We start from the raw sequence: 16636 nt of genomic DNA, 5'->3' as shown, positions 1-16636 counted from the left end.
GTCAACAAAAGATTTCTTATTAAATATAGACTTCCTTGCTTCATTTGGTGAAGAACAAAACCATGGCAATGTTAGGAGGCCAAAAGGCAAGGACTGGCTTTGTGACCACTATTTCTAGGGAGAATATGTAAACATATGCTGTTAAATGATCCAATGTCTACAGAAAAGCCACCAACATGATTAAAATATATATAATAAAGGTAAAAAGGCACATAATACATACACACACACACACACACACGGACAAACATACAGGGTCTACGTTATGAAAACAATCATGTTTTACAAATGCTTAAAAAAAGGCTAAAAGGAAATACAATACATTGAACTGTTAATAGTTAGCAGTATTCATGTGATAGACTATATATAAAATTCTGTTTTTTACTTTTCTTCATTTTCCAAATTATGATGGGTACCTATTAGTTTTAAAATGAAAAAAGAGAACTATTTTAAAATCAATTTTTAAAAACTACAAGATGTCACTTGTTTTAATGTTAATAAACGGCTTCCTATTCCCTAGTGTCACACTGACACTGTCGCTGTAATCAGCCCAAGAGAGCTCTCAAGTGTATAGGTCACTGTTCTAAAATCAAAGTCAGCTTAAGTATGAGTGGAATAGGTAGAGGGCTCTGGAACCTTCAAGGACTATGAAGGCCTAGGACCAAAAGATTTAGGCAGCAGATAAAGTATCACAATAATGGAAAAACAAACACCACAGGCACTCACCATTAAATTGGTACTAATTGACCAACACTTATGTACACATATGGAAGTAATGTTTATGGGGACTGGGCAGGTGGGAGCGGAAGGAGAGGATGAGTAAATTCACAGGTAATGGGTATGATTCACACTGTGTGGGGGATGGGCACACTTGTAGCTTTGGGCAGTGCAAAAGCAATTTATTTGATCAAAGGGTTTATACCCCAATAATATTCTGAAATTAAAAAAAAAGATTCATCTATTAACAAAAAGGAGTGAGAGGGTCTATATGTATATCCAGGTTTCACCAGTTAACTGCTAGTTGAAGGCTCTCAGAGTACAAGGAAAGTGCTGCACTGACCAGGGATGTAGTTTATTTTCTGCGGGCATATGTGTGTACAGAGCCAGGCAAGTGGCACCCAAGAAATATAACGAGTGAAGGAAAGAGGATGGTTAGAAAAATGATTGTCCCAGGCATGGAGAGAAGGTGCTTTTACCCTCAGACATCCCCTCTGGCTTCATGTTCTATAGCTGCCTACGTGTGACGCTCAGTCCCTTCAGCCTTCACCCTAAGTTGTACAGCAGCAGAAGAGGGACCAGAACCTGCGATCCGTGACAAGGTTACCCAGTGCTCAGTGGCAAAGCTGCCTTGCAAGAAGGCTGCAGATGAGGTGTCAGAAGGTACCCTGGGGTGGAATATATTAGCTCCAAAAGCTCATAGTCCAGCCAATCCAACTGCAGCCTAAAGCAACACAGGACCCTGGAGTTCTGCCTCTTCCTATGCCATCCTGGCTCTATTCTCTCTCTGTTCAGCTTCTCATACAAGCAGGTCCGTATAAGAATTGCTCTTTTTCTTTGTACATTACAGTGTTTTCACATATACTATCTCATAGAGGCAAAGGAGCAAATGTGTCACATTCAAAGTTAGTGTTTACCATGTCATAGCGTGAAGCACACTTTAGGGAGCAGAGCACATCTCCCCATAACTGATGAAAGAACCAGCAGTGAAAGTTGTGGGCAGCTTCCAGAAAGATTCAGTTAATTCCTGCTTCTTCTCTGGTATTTACTGCATTTGGATGACGGAAAGACTTCACCAGTCACAGGAAGAAACAAAGGGAGGAAGAGAGGATGTGAAAGAAAATAAGAGCACTTACAAAGAGGAACTGGCTTGACATGCTTAGCAGCACATTAATGGTATTTTAAAACAGTTAAATAATGATGATGTTATTATGGTCAGTAGCAACTGACTTTACTAATAATGCCAGTTGCTGTGGTCATTGTAATAACCACCTGGCATTAGCTTAAACCATGGGAAATTGCTGATATTGAGCTGTTTTTGACCATATAAAGCAGTAATTTTATATGGCTAAATCTGGTCAATAACTCTTGGTTTCCAGCCTTGTCACCTACAAATTCTGTTTCCCACATTAGAAAGTAATTAGCTTGGTAGAAAAATTCCTTTATATCATTTCTAAATCACCGCTTAAAGCTAATGCTGATTTAGATCAGAAATTCAGATTACTAACTGTAGAAAGAATCTCAATTTGTAGGCATGCTTAATTGTAGGAAATTTCTGATTATAAAATGAAGAGTCATATAGTAATTGGACAGAACTAGGCTAGGAAGTAAAATTTTCTCAGGCAGTTTGGAGGCACAGTGATCATAACTCTATTTTCCTAATAATTATATGTCAGAGACCAAGAGAACAAAAATAATATCTCAAAGAGAATTTTGGTAGAAAGAGGGAAGGAAATAAAAGTCTACTCACCTACTCACATGGCCAGGGGAGAACAATGCCCATGGCAGGCTGAAGTTTGTGATACACAAGCCAGGGTGCTCTTTTGTCAGATAAAGGTCCTGCTCCCTCAAAACCCTTGACTTTCATCTTTAGGAAAATTGTTATGATATTCTAATATTAGTAGAATAAGACACATTGTTGCCACCTTCCAGAAAACTGTCAGTAAATACACAAATCTACCATGTCCCCAATGTTAACGATACCCTCTAGGATTATTCAGTGTAAAATCTGGGTTACTCTGGTGTGTGGCCCGCAAAGAGGACGAGTCTTGGCTTTCCTAGTTCAGTGTTCAGTATGGAAAGCAAAGATACAAACTTCTCAATTAAATCAGAACACTCCTTTACCAACACCTGTGAGAGATTCTGAGCAAACCATTAAGACATTAGCAAACCATTAGAAGACAAGACTAATGCTGTATATGTAAACACTGCTTTAAATCCCCGCATCATTACTTTACCAGCTGTGTGACCTTGGTCAAGCCACTTTACCCTTCTAAATGTGTTTCTTCATCTGAAAAGTACAGATAATACCACCTCAAAATGTGTTGTGAAGATTAAATGATGGAATGGATACAGAAACTAAGTACAGTGACCGGTATGATCTAAAAACTCAATAAGTGAGGGTTATTATCGGTTCTTGGAGAGAGTGGTCACATACCATGACCTCAGGTGGAAAGCTGAGTCAGAGCTGGGTCAGAGACCAGTGTCTGAAGAATAACACACCAGTAATGTAACCAGGCAAGTAATGCACCAGGCAAGGCATACGAAGACTAGAACTCCAAATTCTCTTTTCTCTTGCTTCGAGAGCCTTAGACAAGTCTTCTGTCCACTCAACTTCTCTATTCTTCAGAGATAAACAAAAGGAGGAAATAATACTAATATATTTCACATGGGAACTGGGAAGTCAAAAAAAGAGTGAAAATAAATGCAAAGCATTAGTAAAAAACCGTGAGAAAGCAATAAATGGTAGTGTCGAATGTTAAGAAACTTCTTTGCCCATCAGAGGAAAAAAGAAGCATAGCAAGCTGCAAAAAATGAGAGCTTTGGTGTAAAAGTACTTTATGCAATCAGTTTGGGATTGAGATTCAGGTGTTTATGCTTCGTGCAACTTTCATAACAAGTCATTTTATTGCATTTCTAATAGAAACAAACTAGCATAAAGCCTCAAAAAGGATGTTTGATAAGTACAAGGCAAGCATAGGGGACTAAAAAGATTACATGCATTTCACAAGTATAGGGCAGAGTAGCAAAACAGACACCTAAAATGTTAATACAAAACTGCAAATCGAATATTAAATTTTAAGTTTAGCTTAAGAGTATGGTCATTCACTTCTCCTAAAATGGTATACTGTATATGAAAAGCAGGAGTAAATTTAGTTTAGGCTTCTCAGCAGGTACCTAGAGTGATCTAGAAGAAGTGGCAATGTAAGCTCCCAGTTTAGCAAAGAGGACACCCATTTAATTTTGTGCCCTGAAGCTTTATTCCACACCACTTCCACTAACTACACAACTCTCCACTCTCTCGAAGAAAATGAAGCAAGCAGTCTATTTTCATTATTCCTGTTTGACAAAACATATGGAAGCAATAATTCTATAGACATATGTACATCATAATGGGAAGCAATCCTATTTTATGTAATTTAAAAAGAGGTTTTTAAATGGACTCAATCTACTAAAACTACTCATCTGAAGCTTGCAAATAAGGCTGCCACGTCCCTAATTTATTTAGCAGATTCATAGGGTTGGGCTAGAACTTTAGAGATTACTTTTTTATTGATGTGCAAGATAATTAGAAGGCTATTTCTCATTTACAAGAAATAGGATTTATACAAACAAATCTGAGGATAATAGGCTTAATTCAATCATATTTGGCCAGTTTCTTTTTTCTTCTCATGTCTTTATTTTTTGCTTTATTTTGTTTGTAGTAGAAGAGAACAAATAGATTAAAACTGGTTCTAAAATTCTATTTTTATACGTTGTCTTGAAAGTACAGCACAAAACATTTAATTTCTTTAAAAATATTTTCCCTCCCAAATAATCTGATTAGCTTTAACTGCTTTTGTTAAAACACAGGCATGCAGAAATGGGGAACGAGGAGGTTCTTTCAGGAAAAACACTGAAAAAAAAATAAGATTTCATCTGGCCTTCCCATCATCACTTGAAGAATTGTTTGGTAGTTACATCATCAGGAAATAAAATACTATCCTCTGAGGACCCCTACTCTTTACAAAGAGGAAAGAGAGGGTTTGAAGTCTAAATCACACCCCCACCAGATGTCTCCAAAATAACTTCTTTCCCTCTCCCGCCTCCCCCCCCCACAGCAACCAAAAAACAAATGTAACAAAAATGTATTTACAAAAGTTTACGTAAGAATAACAGGATGTGTATTTAAGTCTCTGAAGCAATAACAGAAACTTTAGAGACCCAGAGGGAGAAAAGTTACAAGCGATCGACAGTGACCCTCAATGACTCGGGTAGCCCGGCAGGAGGGCGCCTGAGGTCCCGGCCCACCGCCCGTGCCCTCCGCTGGGAGCCGGGGACCGACGCTCGGTTCGCACAGCTGGAACGCCGGCCGGAGCCGGGTCGCGTTGCCGCGCCGCCGCGGCCGCCGCCGCCGAGGGTCTGGCGGTCACCGGCGCCCCCGCCGCCCGCGCCGCACACGCGGAGCGCCTTATAAGGCAGCGCGGTGACGTAACGCCCATAGGCCGGGCGCGCTCGGCGCCCCGCTCGCATTGTTCGGGCGACTCCCGGAGCGCGCACAGCCCGCTCGCAGCGCGGCGCGACAGCGGCCCGGCCGGCCCCCGCCCGGCCCCGGTGCAGGCGGCTCAGGTAAGCCCAGGAGAGCAGCTCTGCCCCGCCAAGGGGCACTGCTGTCAGAGAGCCAGGTAGCATGTCTGTAGGTCGCGTTTAAAGTTGTCTTAGCATCCCAAACTGCAGACAGGTTTCGCAAAGCGCATCCAATGAATTCTAGGTTCAAAGCCACTCACACAAAACTTGAAAGTAAAAGTTTTCTCTGGCGGAGAAAACAGATTTGGGATTTAATTTTAAATGTTGAGCGGTGGGGGCTGTGTATTTCATAGGCTTTCCAAGTGAGCTACACATTGAGTCCTGCCTGTCTTGAGAAACCTTTGGGGAAAGGGCGGGGAATTACATTGTAATGTAACAACTCTATCTCCGGATCTTATCTCTCCTCGCTTAAACGCGCTCGCCTTACAAGAGCGGAGTGCGAAACACTGCCACATGGTAGTAGATTTGTTAGCGCGTTTTTTTTCTCCCCCACTTTGTGTAAATCTTAATATAAAAGACTAGAAAAACACTGTTGGGAATACATCTTGGAATTAGGATGGATCTAATTTAAAAAATAAAAACCTTTCTAAGCTTCAAAAAAAAATCTTAGAAACACTATTCTGTCTTAAAAGCATTATGTCAATTTGTACAGTGAAGGTAACTATCACAGTTTTGAGTTCTAACTTTCTACTTCAATTCCAGTCACTGGATAAATGACAAACCACACTTAAAGCTATCCTCTGTAGAGTAATATTTTAGATAATGGTTTATTATGTAAAAATACTAATTTAAAAAGTAAAGCCCACACAATAATTTAATTAATCAGTGTCATTTTGAACTGTAATTACTTACATCTAAACCCTGAACAGGCTATTGCTAATTGAACACTTGGGGATACTGCATAACTACATAATATTTTAATTTACTTTTCAAAATAAGAATAAGCAGAGGAACTGAAAATAAAAGATGCTGTGTCAAGTTCAGAACACTGGAATAGGAGATGAAAAAATGATTTATCAGTCAAACTTTATCTGGTCTAAATATACATTGTAAAACAAAACTTTAAGAACTATGTGACTAAATTATTTCCCTTTTTAAATAGCCCTTATGTTTTAAAAGTATACACAATACAAATTCAGAATTCATAGGCTGCCATTTATATTGATTCACTCTGAAAGACTGAAAAATGCTTAATATTGTTGACAGTGAAATGACCATATAACTGTTTGAACATATAGTAAAAATTTAAGAGGACCAGAGTACTACAACCATCCGAGGTGTATGTGTCTGTTACAAATTCAACATTTTATTTTTGTCAGTGAGAAGAAAAAGTCAGATCCTAGAAGATTTATCATTTGAAACACAGCATTTTAAAAATATGCTTAAAATTTGGGTTATATCTGTGTCTTTCTAGTAATTCCTGTATTTGAGTCTTTTAAAGTATATGACATTGGTGCCTACCAATTTTTGTTTCATACGAGTTTGTTTTCATTTTTTTTTTGTTGTTGTTGTTTTTGCTAATTTTGTTTGGAGCAATGCAAAACTTTGGTTTTCATATTCTAAAAGAAAAATTATATGTTGTTTGGCCTGAAGATAGGCTATATAAACTGCAAGTTAGTACTGAGAAGTAGGATTTCCACAGAACTATTATTTCAAACCTAGGGAAGCCTACCATAATTAGAAAAGTGGGGCCAACACCCAGGTCACTGTGGAGAAGTACGGAATATGCAATAGAAGAGTTGTTTATTTGATATAGGCAGTAATTGGAAACTGAAAAACTCCTGCTTTGGGAAAAAGGTATTCTGCTCTTTTGAATCTAACAGAGGTGGAGGGAAATAGAAACCATCAATTATTGTTTCAGCTATACCCAAAGTACCATCTGTACCATAAACTATAGCTCAACTGTTGAAAATCATAACTTCCATCAAAGCTCTGACAGCTGTGTTTCCCAAAGTCTGCCTGTTATTTTTTTAAAGCAAGCATCAATTTAAAACAATTTTTTAAATGACAGATTTTAATATTCCACACTTTTTTCCATTTATTAACTTCAATTACACATTAAGACTCTTTTAAAACTGAAAGTTAAACAAGAATTTATCATGGATACATTAATGGGCTGTCTGGGTGAGCATTTCTTAGTCCTTGGGACAATCTATATGATAGAAAAATGGTTTTGATACAATGAATGTCAATTTTTACACTTCCAAATAAAGCACATAATAATTTTATGCTTAGTAAGTTCATTTGCCCCTTTGTGGAGAGTAGCTTTAACTGTTAAGCACTGATAAGTTTGTGCTATTTTCCTAATGCTGTGATGGAGTCTATAGTAAACAGCCAATATGAAAACACAAATCAAGCCTTGACTGTCTTAATTTTCCAGTCCTCTTGCAATTCCCATTAATTTGCCTTCTCAAAAGACTGAATTTTTTTTAAGAGTTCTCTGCTGCCCCTTCCTCTCCAAAACAGTGCCTTCGGTAATAAATGCATTTTGAGGTAAAAAAAAAAAAAAAGTGAAAATGGGGAAGGAAGAATAAAATTCCAATAATTCTTAGGTCATGTTCTGTACATATCTAGTGCTTCGGGGCAAAGTGAACATTTTATAGGGTGAGTAGAAAAAATATACAGTCCTTCCTATTTAAAGGAAAAAGGAAGGAGGGCAGGAAGAGAACTGTTTATAAAAGACTGGATATTGTGGAGTAATAATCAGAGGATGTAAAGCAATATTGGTCTCAACCTGCTTCAGGAACTGAAACGCCCCGTCGTTCACATAGCCAGTCATTATCTTTGAAAAATCTAACACATCCTACCTTATCTCTTGGGAATATCATCAATTTAAATGATTTTTAGTAGTTATTGAATTTGTATTTGACTATTAATTTAGCTTTGATTTAAACTGATTGTTTAGTTTCTGTATATTATGCTAAATAAGCATTTAAAGATGAAGAGACCCTGCATATGCAGCCAGCATCACAAACCTTCAAAGAAATATTTCTGTGGCTGCTTCTGCCATCACCACAGTATTTCTGAGCCACCAACCCAGTCATTTATGCTTAACGTGCACTGTAATGACTTTTAGAGCCTCCTCTGGCTGGTCATTTTCTACTTCAAAGTAAGGTGCGACATTCATGTCTTCAATCATTTTGTTAGGTGCACTAATTCCTGGCAGATCATCACCAATGCTGTTTTAAGCCCTTCTACATCCCTTTTTCTTAAAAACAGAGTTGAGATTCTCTCTCCCTGACTGACCTTCATCTGCACTAACATTGTCTCTGACTGAGAAAGCTGGGCAAAAAAGGAGGGAAGGCTTGCCAAGGAAAGTCCCTTGGTTCTTTTTCAGATATAAGAGAAACACTCCCTCTTCGTGCTTGTTCTTCCAGATGCTTTAGCAGATTAAGACAGTACAGCAGCAGTTTTAATTCTGAGCCCCAAAACAGAGAAGAACATATTAGCAGTATTTTCTCCAGTATGACCATCCTCACATTCTTATGCTGTACTGGTTCTAAAATTTGATTAACTGTAAAATATACAATTATTGTGTTTTAACAACAAGCTTGGGAATGATGTGTTTGTGTGTGGAGGGTAGGGAGGTTATGTAGAGGAGTAGATAAGTAAGTGTATCACTGGGACAGATAGGGGTACAGACATACTATCAATTCCTTGTTTCTAAGTACTGATTCTAGCCTAAAGGGCAGTTATTATCAGCAAAAGAAAGCATGTATTACATCAGAACAACAAACCCTGAACTCCACAGATATGAGTTTGAAAAATACCTTGATAAGTTCTACTATATGGACAATGGGATACCCGTAGGTCCCAGAGAGTGTGTACACACCCGCCCCACCGCCCCCCCCCCAAACCCTGGCATAGAATATCCACAGAATTTTACAGCTGAAAGAGGCCATGTAGGTTATCTGATCCAAATGCCTCACTTTACAGAAGAAACTGATGTCCAAAGTGTGGCTTGCCCCAAAGACACAGAGCTACTCAGAAGCAGAGCCAGGGCCCCCTGCATTCTTGGGCTACATACAGCCCGCCATTGGTTTTTCTTTTAATTAGCGCTAGGAAGAGAGGAAAACAGAACTCCAGAAAAAGCCTCGGTACTATAGATGGTAATTTAGATATAAAACCCATTAAAAAAAGAAAGTGGAAAGGTTCAAAGTTCTTGTTAATAAGTAAGAAGGCAAAGGGAAAGGAGGGAGGTGCAAATCAATACAGTTTAATCGGACTGCAACAATAGAGGGGAGGTGATAAAGGGAGGACAAAGAAAACTAATAGATGTACTTAAAGGTCCTCTGCACGGCAAAGCCCGCTCTCTTCTAGGAAGGCGGGAGGTGCCCTGGAAAGAGTGTGTGCTCTGTGGTCAATGATATGTAGGTCTGAGCCACTAACTTGACAAATGACCTCCTCTCAATATCTTCCAGCTAAGCATTTTGTACACTCCAGACCTCCCCAGCTAGCAGGGTCCCTATTAAAATTCAAAGTGACTTAATGACTTCAAAACAACCTCCCCCAAAACTACAGAGGAAGTCACCTATGAAGGCTATCAGCTGTTGGAGGTACTTACTCTGCTTTATTTGCCTTCAGACTACATACTGTGACATTAAATTACACATTAACTACTTATTTGCTTATTGTCTGTCTCCTGGACTATAAACTCTTTCAGGGTCAGTTTTGCAACCAGCTTTATCCCCAGTGCCTATGAAAGTACTTAGCCACAGTTAGTAGGTATGTCACTGGGACAAGAAAGGTGCTGGATAAACGTACAAACAAATAAATTACAACCTAGAAGCTTCTTATGTGGTAAGAAAAAGTATTTCTAGAAACAGTGAGCTTAGAGAGAGACCCTTCTTTGTTCAGGAGTGCTACACAAATCTCAGCCGCTACTTAGAGTAACCATATGGAAGTGACTTACAAACACAAAAGGCAGAAAACAAGTGAGGTTCAGGTTAATCAAGGCAGTGAAATCTGCTTTGTACTGTACAGTGTGTGCTGTGTAGGCAGACTAAGTCAGATGCTTCTCTGCTTTCTGCCTACCTCCATCTACCTCATTTTAGATCCCTCTCCAAAAGGATGAGATTGATGGTGGTGAAAGAGTACCAGGTGAATCGCCTAGGGGAATGGGATGGACTCAAAGCAAAATAGGGAAGAGTACACAGTGCAGTGGTTTGGTCCTTAATGAAGGGTGGATTCATCTGAATTTCCCTATCCCTGTGCCTTAGCTGAGAGCCTGGAAGATGCAGTCATGGGGCCCAAACAGCTTATCCTTACAGTAAGTAAAAACCAGCATATTGCCTTTTCCCAAGCACACACTTTGATTCCAAAGTTTGTGTGGTAGTCCAGTAGATCTGCCAGATTTACAGATGAGGAGTGATTTTTCTTTAATTTCAAAGTTAGGTAACTCCAATGACAACCTGTGAAGCCAGCCTAGGGCTTGCAACTCTCCTCAGCAGTAGCAAATGTTTACTGTGTGTCTGCCAGACACGGTCTAAGCACAAGGCAGGATAACAGGTTCAGCAACTAAATTCACCACGCACCATACCATGTAACCAACGTAGCTACACCCATGAGCACTGACTGGCACCATGTTGACAAGGACTAAGATCACCAGCAGCTCTTGCACAATGGCTTCGATCATGGTCCCATCCCAGCTCTTTTTTTAATGGACTGATAAAGCAATGTAGAAAAGAGAGGTCAGCTGTACATAAAAATTAAGTAAAGACAAGCAATATGGGAGTATTTTTAAAAACTACAACAGAATATAGCCAATCGTCAAGCTTGCTTACTAGTGACACTGAACTGACATGGACAAATAGTGTTGTCTCAATGGTGAGGCTAAAGAGTAAGAATAATGGGTTGATAAATCTGAGTTCTACTCTGCTTGGCTCTGCCATCCATTTTTTAGATGAGCCTCCTGTACCACTGGTTTCCACAAACCTCAAAAAAGAGAATAATGTCGTCTACTCTAAGTTTCTCTCAATACTAGGTAAGAATCGAATGGTGGGCAATAACCCCCAAGAGAACTCTGATCAAGTAGAGCAGAGACTATATAAAAATACAAACTACTGATTGTATCATTACAGAGATAATTCAGGTAGAGAAAATGGGAAGTAACGTGAGGAAAAGAGTCCACATGTAAGTGCAGGAAAGATTAACATAACTGTAGCCCCTTGAGCCTGTAAGCACTCCAAATCACTGTATCTAGAGCAGCCTTAAAGATGAGGTCAGCCCTCCAAGATGGGACATTCGGACAGAAGCAAATATACCAGATTTATCATGTCTCATGGCCCACCAGTCCTGGAACAAAAGTTTAAAGGTGAACTAAGTTTCTCTCTTTCTTTTTAAAATTCTTTTTTAAGTGAATCAAAACAAAAACAAATCTCTGAGCAGAGATCATAAGAGGAATGTAAAACATTCATCACATTTGAGCTGAGAAGACTTAAGTGTCTGCTGCTGTTAAATTTGAAGAAAAGGAGCCTAGGAGCCTGGGAACATGAGAACGTTCTTGGTTTCTTGAAGACAAAGGCTTGTGCAGTGAGATTACTGTAGAAGTCCCTTAGTCTTACCTTGTTAGTGTGTTAATTAGGAATGGCAGAAGAGGTGAATCTCACTGTGCAATTTTGTGAAAACAAATCCATTGCTGCTAAAGAGAAGATTATCTTCTCTTTGAAAATACCAATTCATTTATAATAAAGATAAACATTCATAATATTAAAAGAAATACCTTATGTTTGAGGTTGCATATTATGCTTGTGGTTTTCATACAACTGGCTATATGGGGGCCTTTCAAATAAAGGTGAGAACAACTTTGTCAAGTGATTTGGGATTCTACTCATCTCCTCCAAAATTATGCCCCATAAGATTCTTCTTACAGCTCCATAAAATTCTTTAGGCTGAAAAAGCAGCAAAGAATCACAGGCAAAGTTAAGATTCTCTGGCCAATCTCTAAGTGAATTCCTCACTTCACTGAATGGTTTTCCCTTCACAGAAGTGACAGGAACAAGAGAAACAAAACTTTACTTGTCCTTCTGCTCTAATAACAAGAGTAATTCCGAGAACTTTAGGCACCATCCAGGCTAAGAGAGGGTTATACTCCCCTAAGAAATGGTTCTTCTTACTTCTAAATCATTTGGTCATCACGTATGTACAGAGTTCAAACCCATATGAGGGATACGGAAGTATCAATCATTTCAGGAGCTTACAGTTGGCTTAAGAAGAAAACTAATATACTAAAATTAGAAAGTGCTACAAAACAATATAGAATATTTGTCATAAAACTGTAAGAGCTGTGGGAACTTAGAAAAAGGAAAGCCAGCCAGAATTAGACAAGTTAAAGAACACTCATAGAAAAGATGGGAACTGAAAGGGAAATGGGGGCAACGGAATGGAACATTCCAAAAAGGATGGCAGATTTATTCCTTGGAAGTCTACTCTGAAAAGGGACCTGAGGTAAAAAGAGAAAGAAAGGCTTGGACCAGGATCAGAACACCCAAACTCTACTTTTTAAATCCATTATTTGGCCCTTAGCAAATGATGACCTATAGCAGATAGTCAGTGAATGGTACCTATTACTCTTCTAGTTACGCCTGTCTTCCCGCAAGGATGATGCTCCTTCATCATCTGGTGCTACAATAAGCTTCTGCCAGGCTGCTGTATATAGGGGGTCGCCTCAGGGCCAAAGAGGAGGTGCTTTGTAGGATGCAGTCATGAAGAGCTCATGTTCTTGTATACCCAGCTATAAAGTGGAGTAAAAGATTAGGCTTACTGGAGAAAATCCATGTCTCTAGTGCCTAACCTTAGCTACTCCGAAAAGACAGGTTATCCTTTATCCTGATTCCCCTGCTAGAAGACAGTCCCTCCGGTGAGAAACCCACATGCGCTTTCCTAAAAATGCCTTAATCACTTGAAGTAAGAAACAAGTTATTGAGTAATTAAACAACCAAAGAGTGGATGTGACTGCAAAAGGCTTAAAAGCTAGTCTGGAATCTCCCTGTTTCACCTTGAAAGACCTACCATGCCTCAGAGGCACACACACAAAAAACAAATTTTTAAGATAAATCTTATAACTTGGGCTTAAGTGGCTTAGATCAGACCCTAGGCACAGACAGTAGAGATTCCTTTTTGTAAATTAACAGTCTAAATACTCCTCCCCAGGTGTTACTTTTTTAGTTTAATTGTACTTTCAATTTAGTATAACATTTTAAGTGTCAAAACACTAAAAGGATTTACTTCTTTGATTTTACAACACACTTATAACCTTGAACTATACAACAAATGTTTACCATATAAAGAATCAAAAATAAATCCGAATCCCATGAAATTCCAATTAAGGTTTTCCATTCTGTGAACCACCGAGACTTGATGAGCCATAAAATCTCTTGAATGTGTGAATTTGTATACAGTGATATACAGGAAAGAAGGGAGGAAAGGATTCTAAAGGTGGATGGGGGTTTTTATTTTGTGGAACTGCGATTTGAGGACTGCCAGAGGCTTTGTAAACCTTACTGATGAACCTGTACTGCTTTCCCCATGTTGCAGCTGAGGTGACAGGCAAATTAAGCAAGGTCAAATAGTAACTCAATAGCGGATTTTGGTCCAATATTTCCTGTCCATCAGATACATGGCTTTTCTAAAAGTAGCTTTTCAGTTGTTTAAGAACTGAGGCTTTGTTTTTTTTCTTTGTTTTTAGCTATGAATGGGTGAACTGTAAAAGTGACAGACAGTGAAGTCAGAGCTTTTTTCAAAAACACTTATTTCAACTACCAAAAACTTGAGATGGTTTGCCCTCTCTTAAAATTCAAATTACAAGGTAAGATATGGCCAGGGAAGAAATGGATGAGTATTCAAACAGCACATACATGAAGCACACTATAGCTTTTTCTTTAACTTTGCCACAAACAGAACATTTCTCACAGAGATAAGCATACATAACTAAATGAGTGAAACTACTGCTCAGGGACACAATCAGCAGCAGACTCAGGGCCAAGAGACGTGGGGTATGAAGTCATTGCTCTCACCTCTAGCAGATCTGTTGCTGACCACTGTAATATTTTGATGGAATTGCCCCTACACAAGCTTAATATTCTCTAGAACTGCAGTCCCCAGCCCCCAGGCTGGGGAAGGGTACTGATCCGTGGCCTCTCAGGAACTGGGCTGCACAGCAGGAGGTGAGCAGCAGGCCAGTGAGTGAAACTTCATCTGTATTTAGGGCCACTCACCAGTGGTTGCATCACCACCTGAGCTCCACCTCCTGTCAGATCAGCAGTGGCATTAGGTTCTCCTAGGAGTGCGAGCCCTACCGTAAACTGCACATGCGAGGGATCTAGGTTGCACACTCCTCATGAGACTCTAATGCCTGATGATCTGAGGTGGAGCTGAGGCGGTGATGCGAGCGTTGGGGAGCGGGTACAAATACAGACTATCATTAGCAGAGAGGTTTGACTGCACAATAAATGTAATGTGCTTGAATCATCCCAAAACCCTCCCTATCCCTGGTATGTGGAAAAAATTGTCTTCCATGAAACCAATCCCTGGTGCCAAAAAGGCTGGGGACTGCTGCTTTAGAATATCATTCATCTTAAAAGAACCCAACTTATAAAAGAGGAAGTAGGATCAAACTCTGTTTATTTCAACTTTTTTCTCAGTGCTCAGAAGTTGCAGAAAAGGAAAATGTAACCCAAATGCTCTGAACTGTCTGTCAAAGGACAATTAAACAAGGCTCAGATTACCAAAATAATTTTAATTTTTACAAAGCATGCAAAAGGATATGCAAAACACAGACCACAAGAGAAATGGTCGTTTATGTACCAACAGATTCCAGAATAAAACTTTCCCACCTGTCATTAGACTTTACATATGGCCCAAACTAGCTCTCCAAAAATCATAGAAGAGACATAAACCAGTCATCCTTAGGAACTAAGAAAAGTAAGGATAGATGGAAGATGTTCATTGTGGCTCAAGATCTAATTGCTTGCTCAGCCAGAAGCCAAGCCACACATCAACCTTTATCATCAACTTCCACAGCCTCTAAATACTATTAAATTTCCTTATTTCCATTGTCCGTTGTTTACTGCTTTACTATGGCAAAAATGGAGAACCAAAAAAAAAAAAACAAACAAAAAAAACACCCAACCAAACAAAAAACCCCCATCTTCTGAGGATCAAAATGTTGCACATTTTGCACTCTTCAGGCTCTTATCTACCCTGTTTCTATGGCGAACCACATGACTTCAGTAGTCACAGTAAAACATAAGCCTCTGTTGTTGTGGTTTCCAAATTTCTGAAGTTTGAATTTCCTACTAACAAGTTAGGAAACGTTTGGTTTCCCAAGCATACCACTTTAGCCACTGCCTCTGTGCAGTCAGCCAGACTACAAGGAGGTGAAAACCAGTGAACTCATCCACTCTGGCACATGACTGGTCCCTTCTTTGGCCTCTTATGTTAAATATGATGAACTGAACACCAAATAATTAATGTTAAGAAAGCCAAGTAAAAGAAGAAAGTTTAAAAAAAAGGACAGAAACCAGGGGCTTAAAAAAAAGTTTTGTTTTATTTTAATGTGTTGCTCAGAATAAGAGCTGGAAAAGGATACACTTTGCAATCTCCTTTTTAAAAAGCAGAGAATAAAAGAAAGAAAAGCAACCCACCAAAGAATAAGTGTTGAGAGACAGGAATTATACTAATCCTCCGAAATACCTATGTGTAATATCTGAATGAAAATAACTTATGATCTGGGAGGAGAAAAAAGGGACTAATGGAGAATTTAAAACAAGGAAAATTTAACAGCTACATCAGAATGCCTTTCTAAAGAATCCATTTCTGCTTCCTCAATCTGCTAAGATACAAACGGAACATCTAAATACAAATGCATTTTGAGCAATAAAAGAAATACATATATTCTTAATAAAATACATACACACATATTTCTAAAGATATATGGTATTATGCCTTTGAAGTCTGTCTGAGAAAAAGCTGCCTGTTAAAAATATTTTCCGAGAACTTTAAGTTCCTTGAAATGTTCTACGGAAATGGTATTTATGACAAACCTACCTCCTCTGGGGAATGTGAGATGTTATTACTGGCAAAGTCACAATTTTTTAAACCATCCAAAAATAATTATGAATTTATGCCAAATGACTAAACTTGCTGTATTATTCCAATGATTAAGAGAATATTTGCTAATGTCTCATGATCAAGGCTCAAAGTAGCCATGAATCTACAGAAAATACCATGACAAGATAGTGGATTGCTAGTGGTGGTAATTTTCTGTGTCTCTGACAGGCAGAATATTACAACACAAAATCGCTGTAGAGGATGGTGCATGAGATATATGAGATAGCAGGTGTAGACGTATGTC

General features: G+C 39.0%; 2 protein-coding genes across 6 annotated transcripts in view; one reads left to right on the top strand and one right to left on the bottom strand.

The window, feature by feature from the left end:
- The window catches only part of CMSS1 (cms1 ribosomal small subunit homolog), a 341998-nt gene that overhangs the window by 282289 nt on the left and 43073 nt on the right, over positions 1-16636 (bottom strand). The gene's annotated exons all lie outside the window — the stretch shown is intronic.
- The window catches only part of FILIP1L (filamin A interacting protein 1 like), a 270742-nt gene that overhangs the window by 222327 nt on the left and 31779 nt on the right, over positions 1-16636 (top strand). The window contains exon 1 of one of the 4 annotated variants that reach the window (XM_069472532.1): positions 5212-5325. The exons of the other annotated variants lie outside the window; for them this stretch is intronic. The gene's annotated coding sequence lies outside the window, so the exon portion shown is untranslated. Of the gene's footprint in view, positions 1-5211; positions 5326-16636 lie in introns of those variants that run through there. 4 annotated transcript variants of the gene reach the window in all.

This window comes from Eulemur rufifrons, chromosome 7 (assembly GCF_041146395.1).
Source record: "Eulemur rufifrons isolate Redbay chromosome 7, OSU_ERuf_1, whole genome shotgun sequence".
Taxonomy (NCBI): domain Eukaryota; kingdom Metazoa; phylum Chordata; class Mammalia; order Primates; family Lemuridae; genus Eulemur; species Eulemur rufifrons.
The sequence above is the reverse complement of the archived record's forward strand: the minus strand, read 5'-3'. Positions and strand labels throughout refer to the sequence as shown.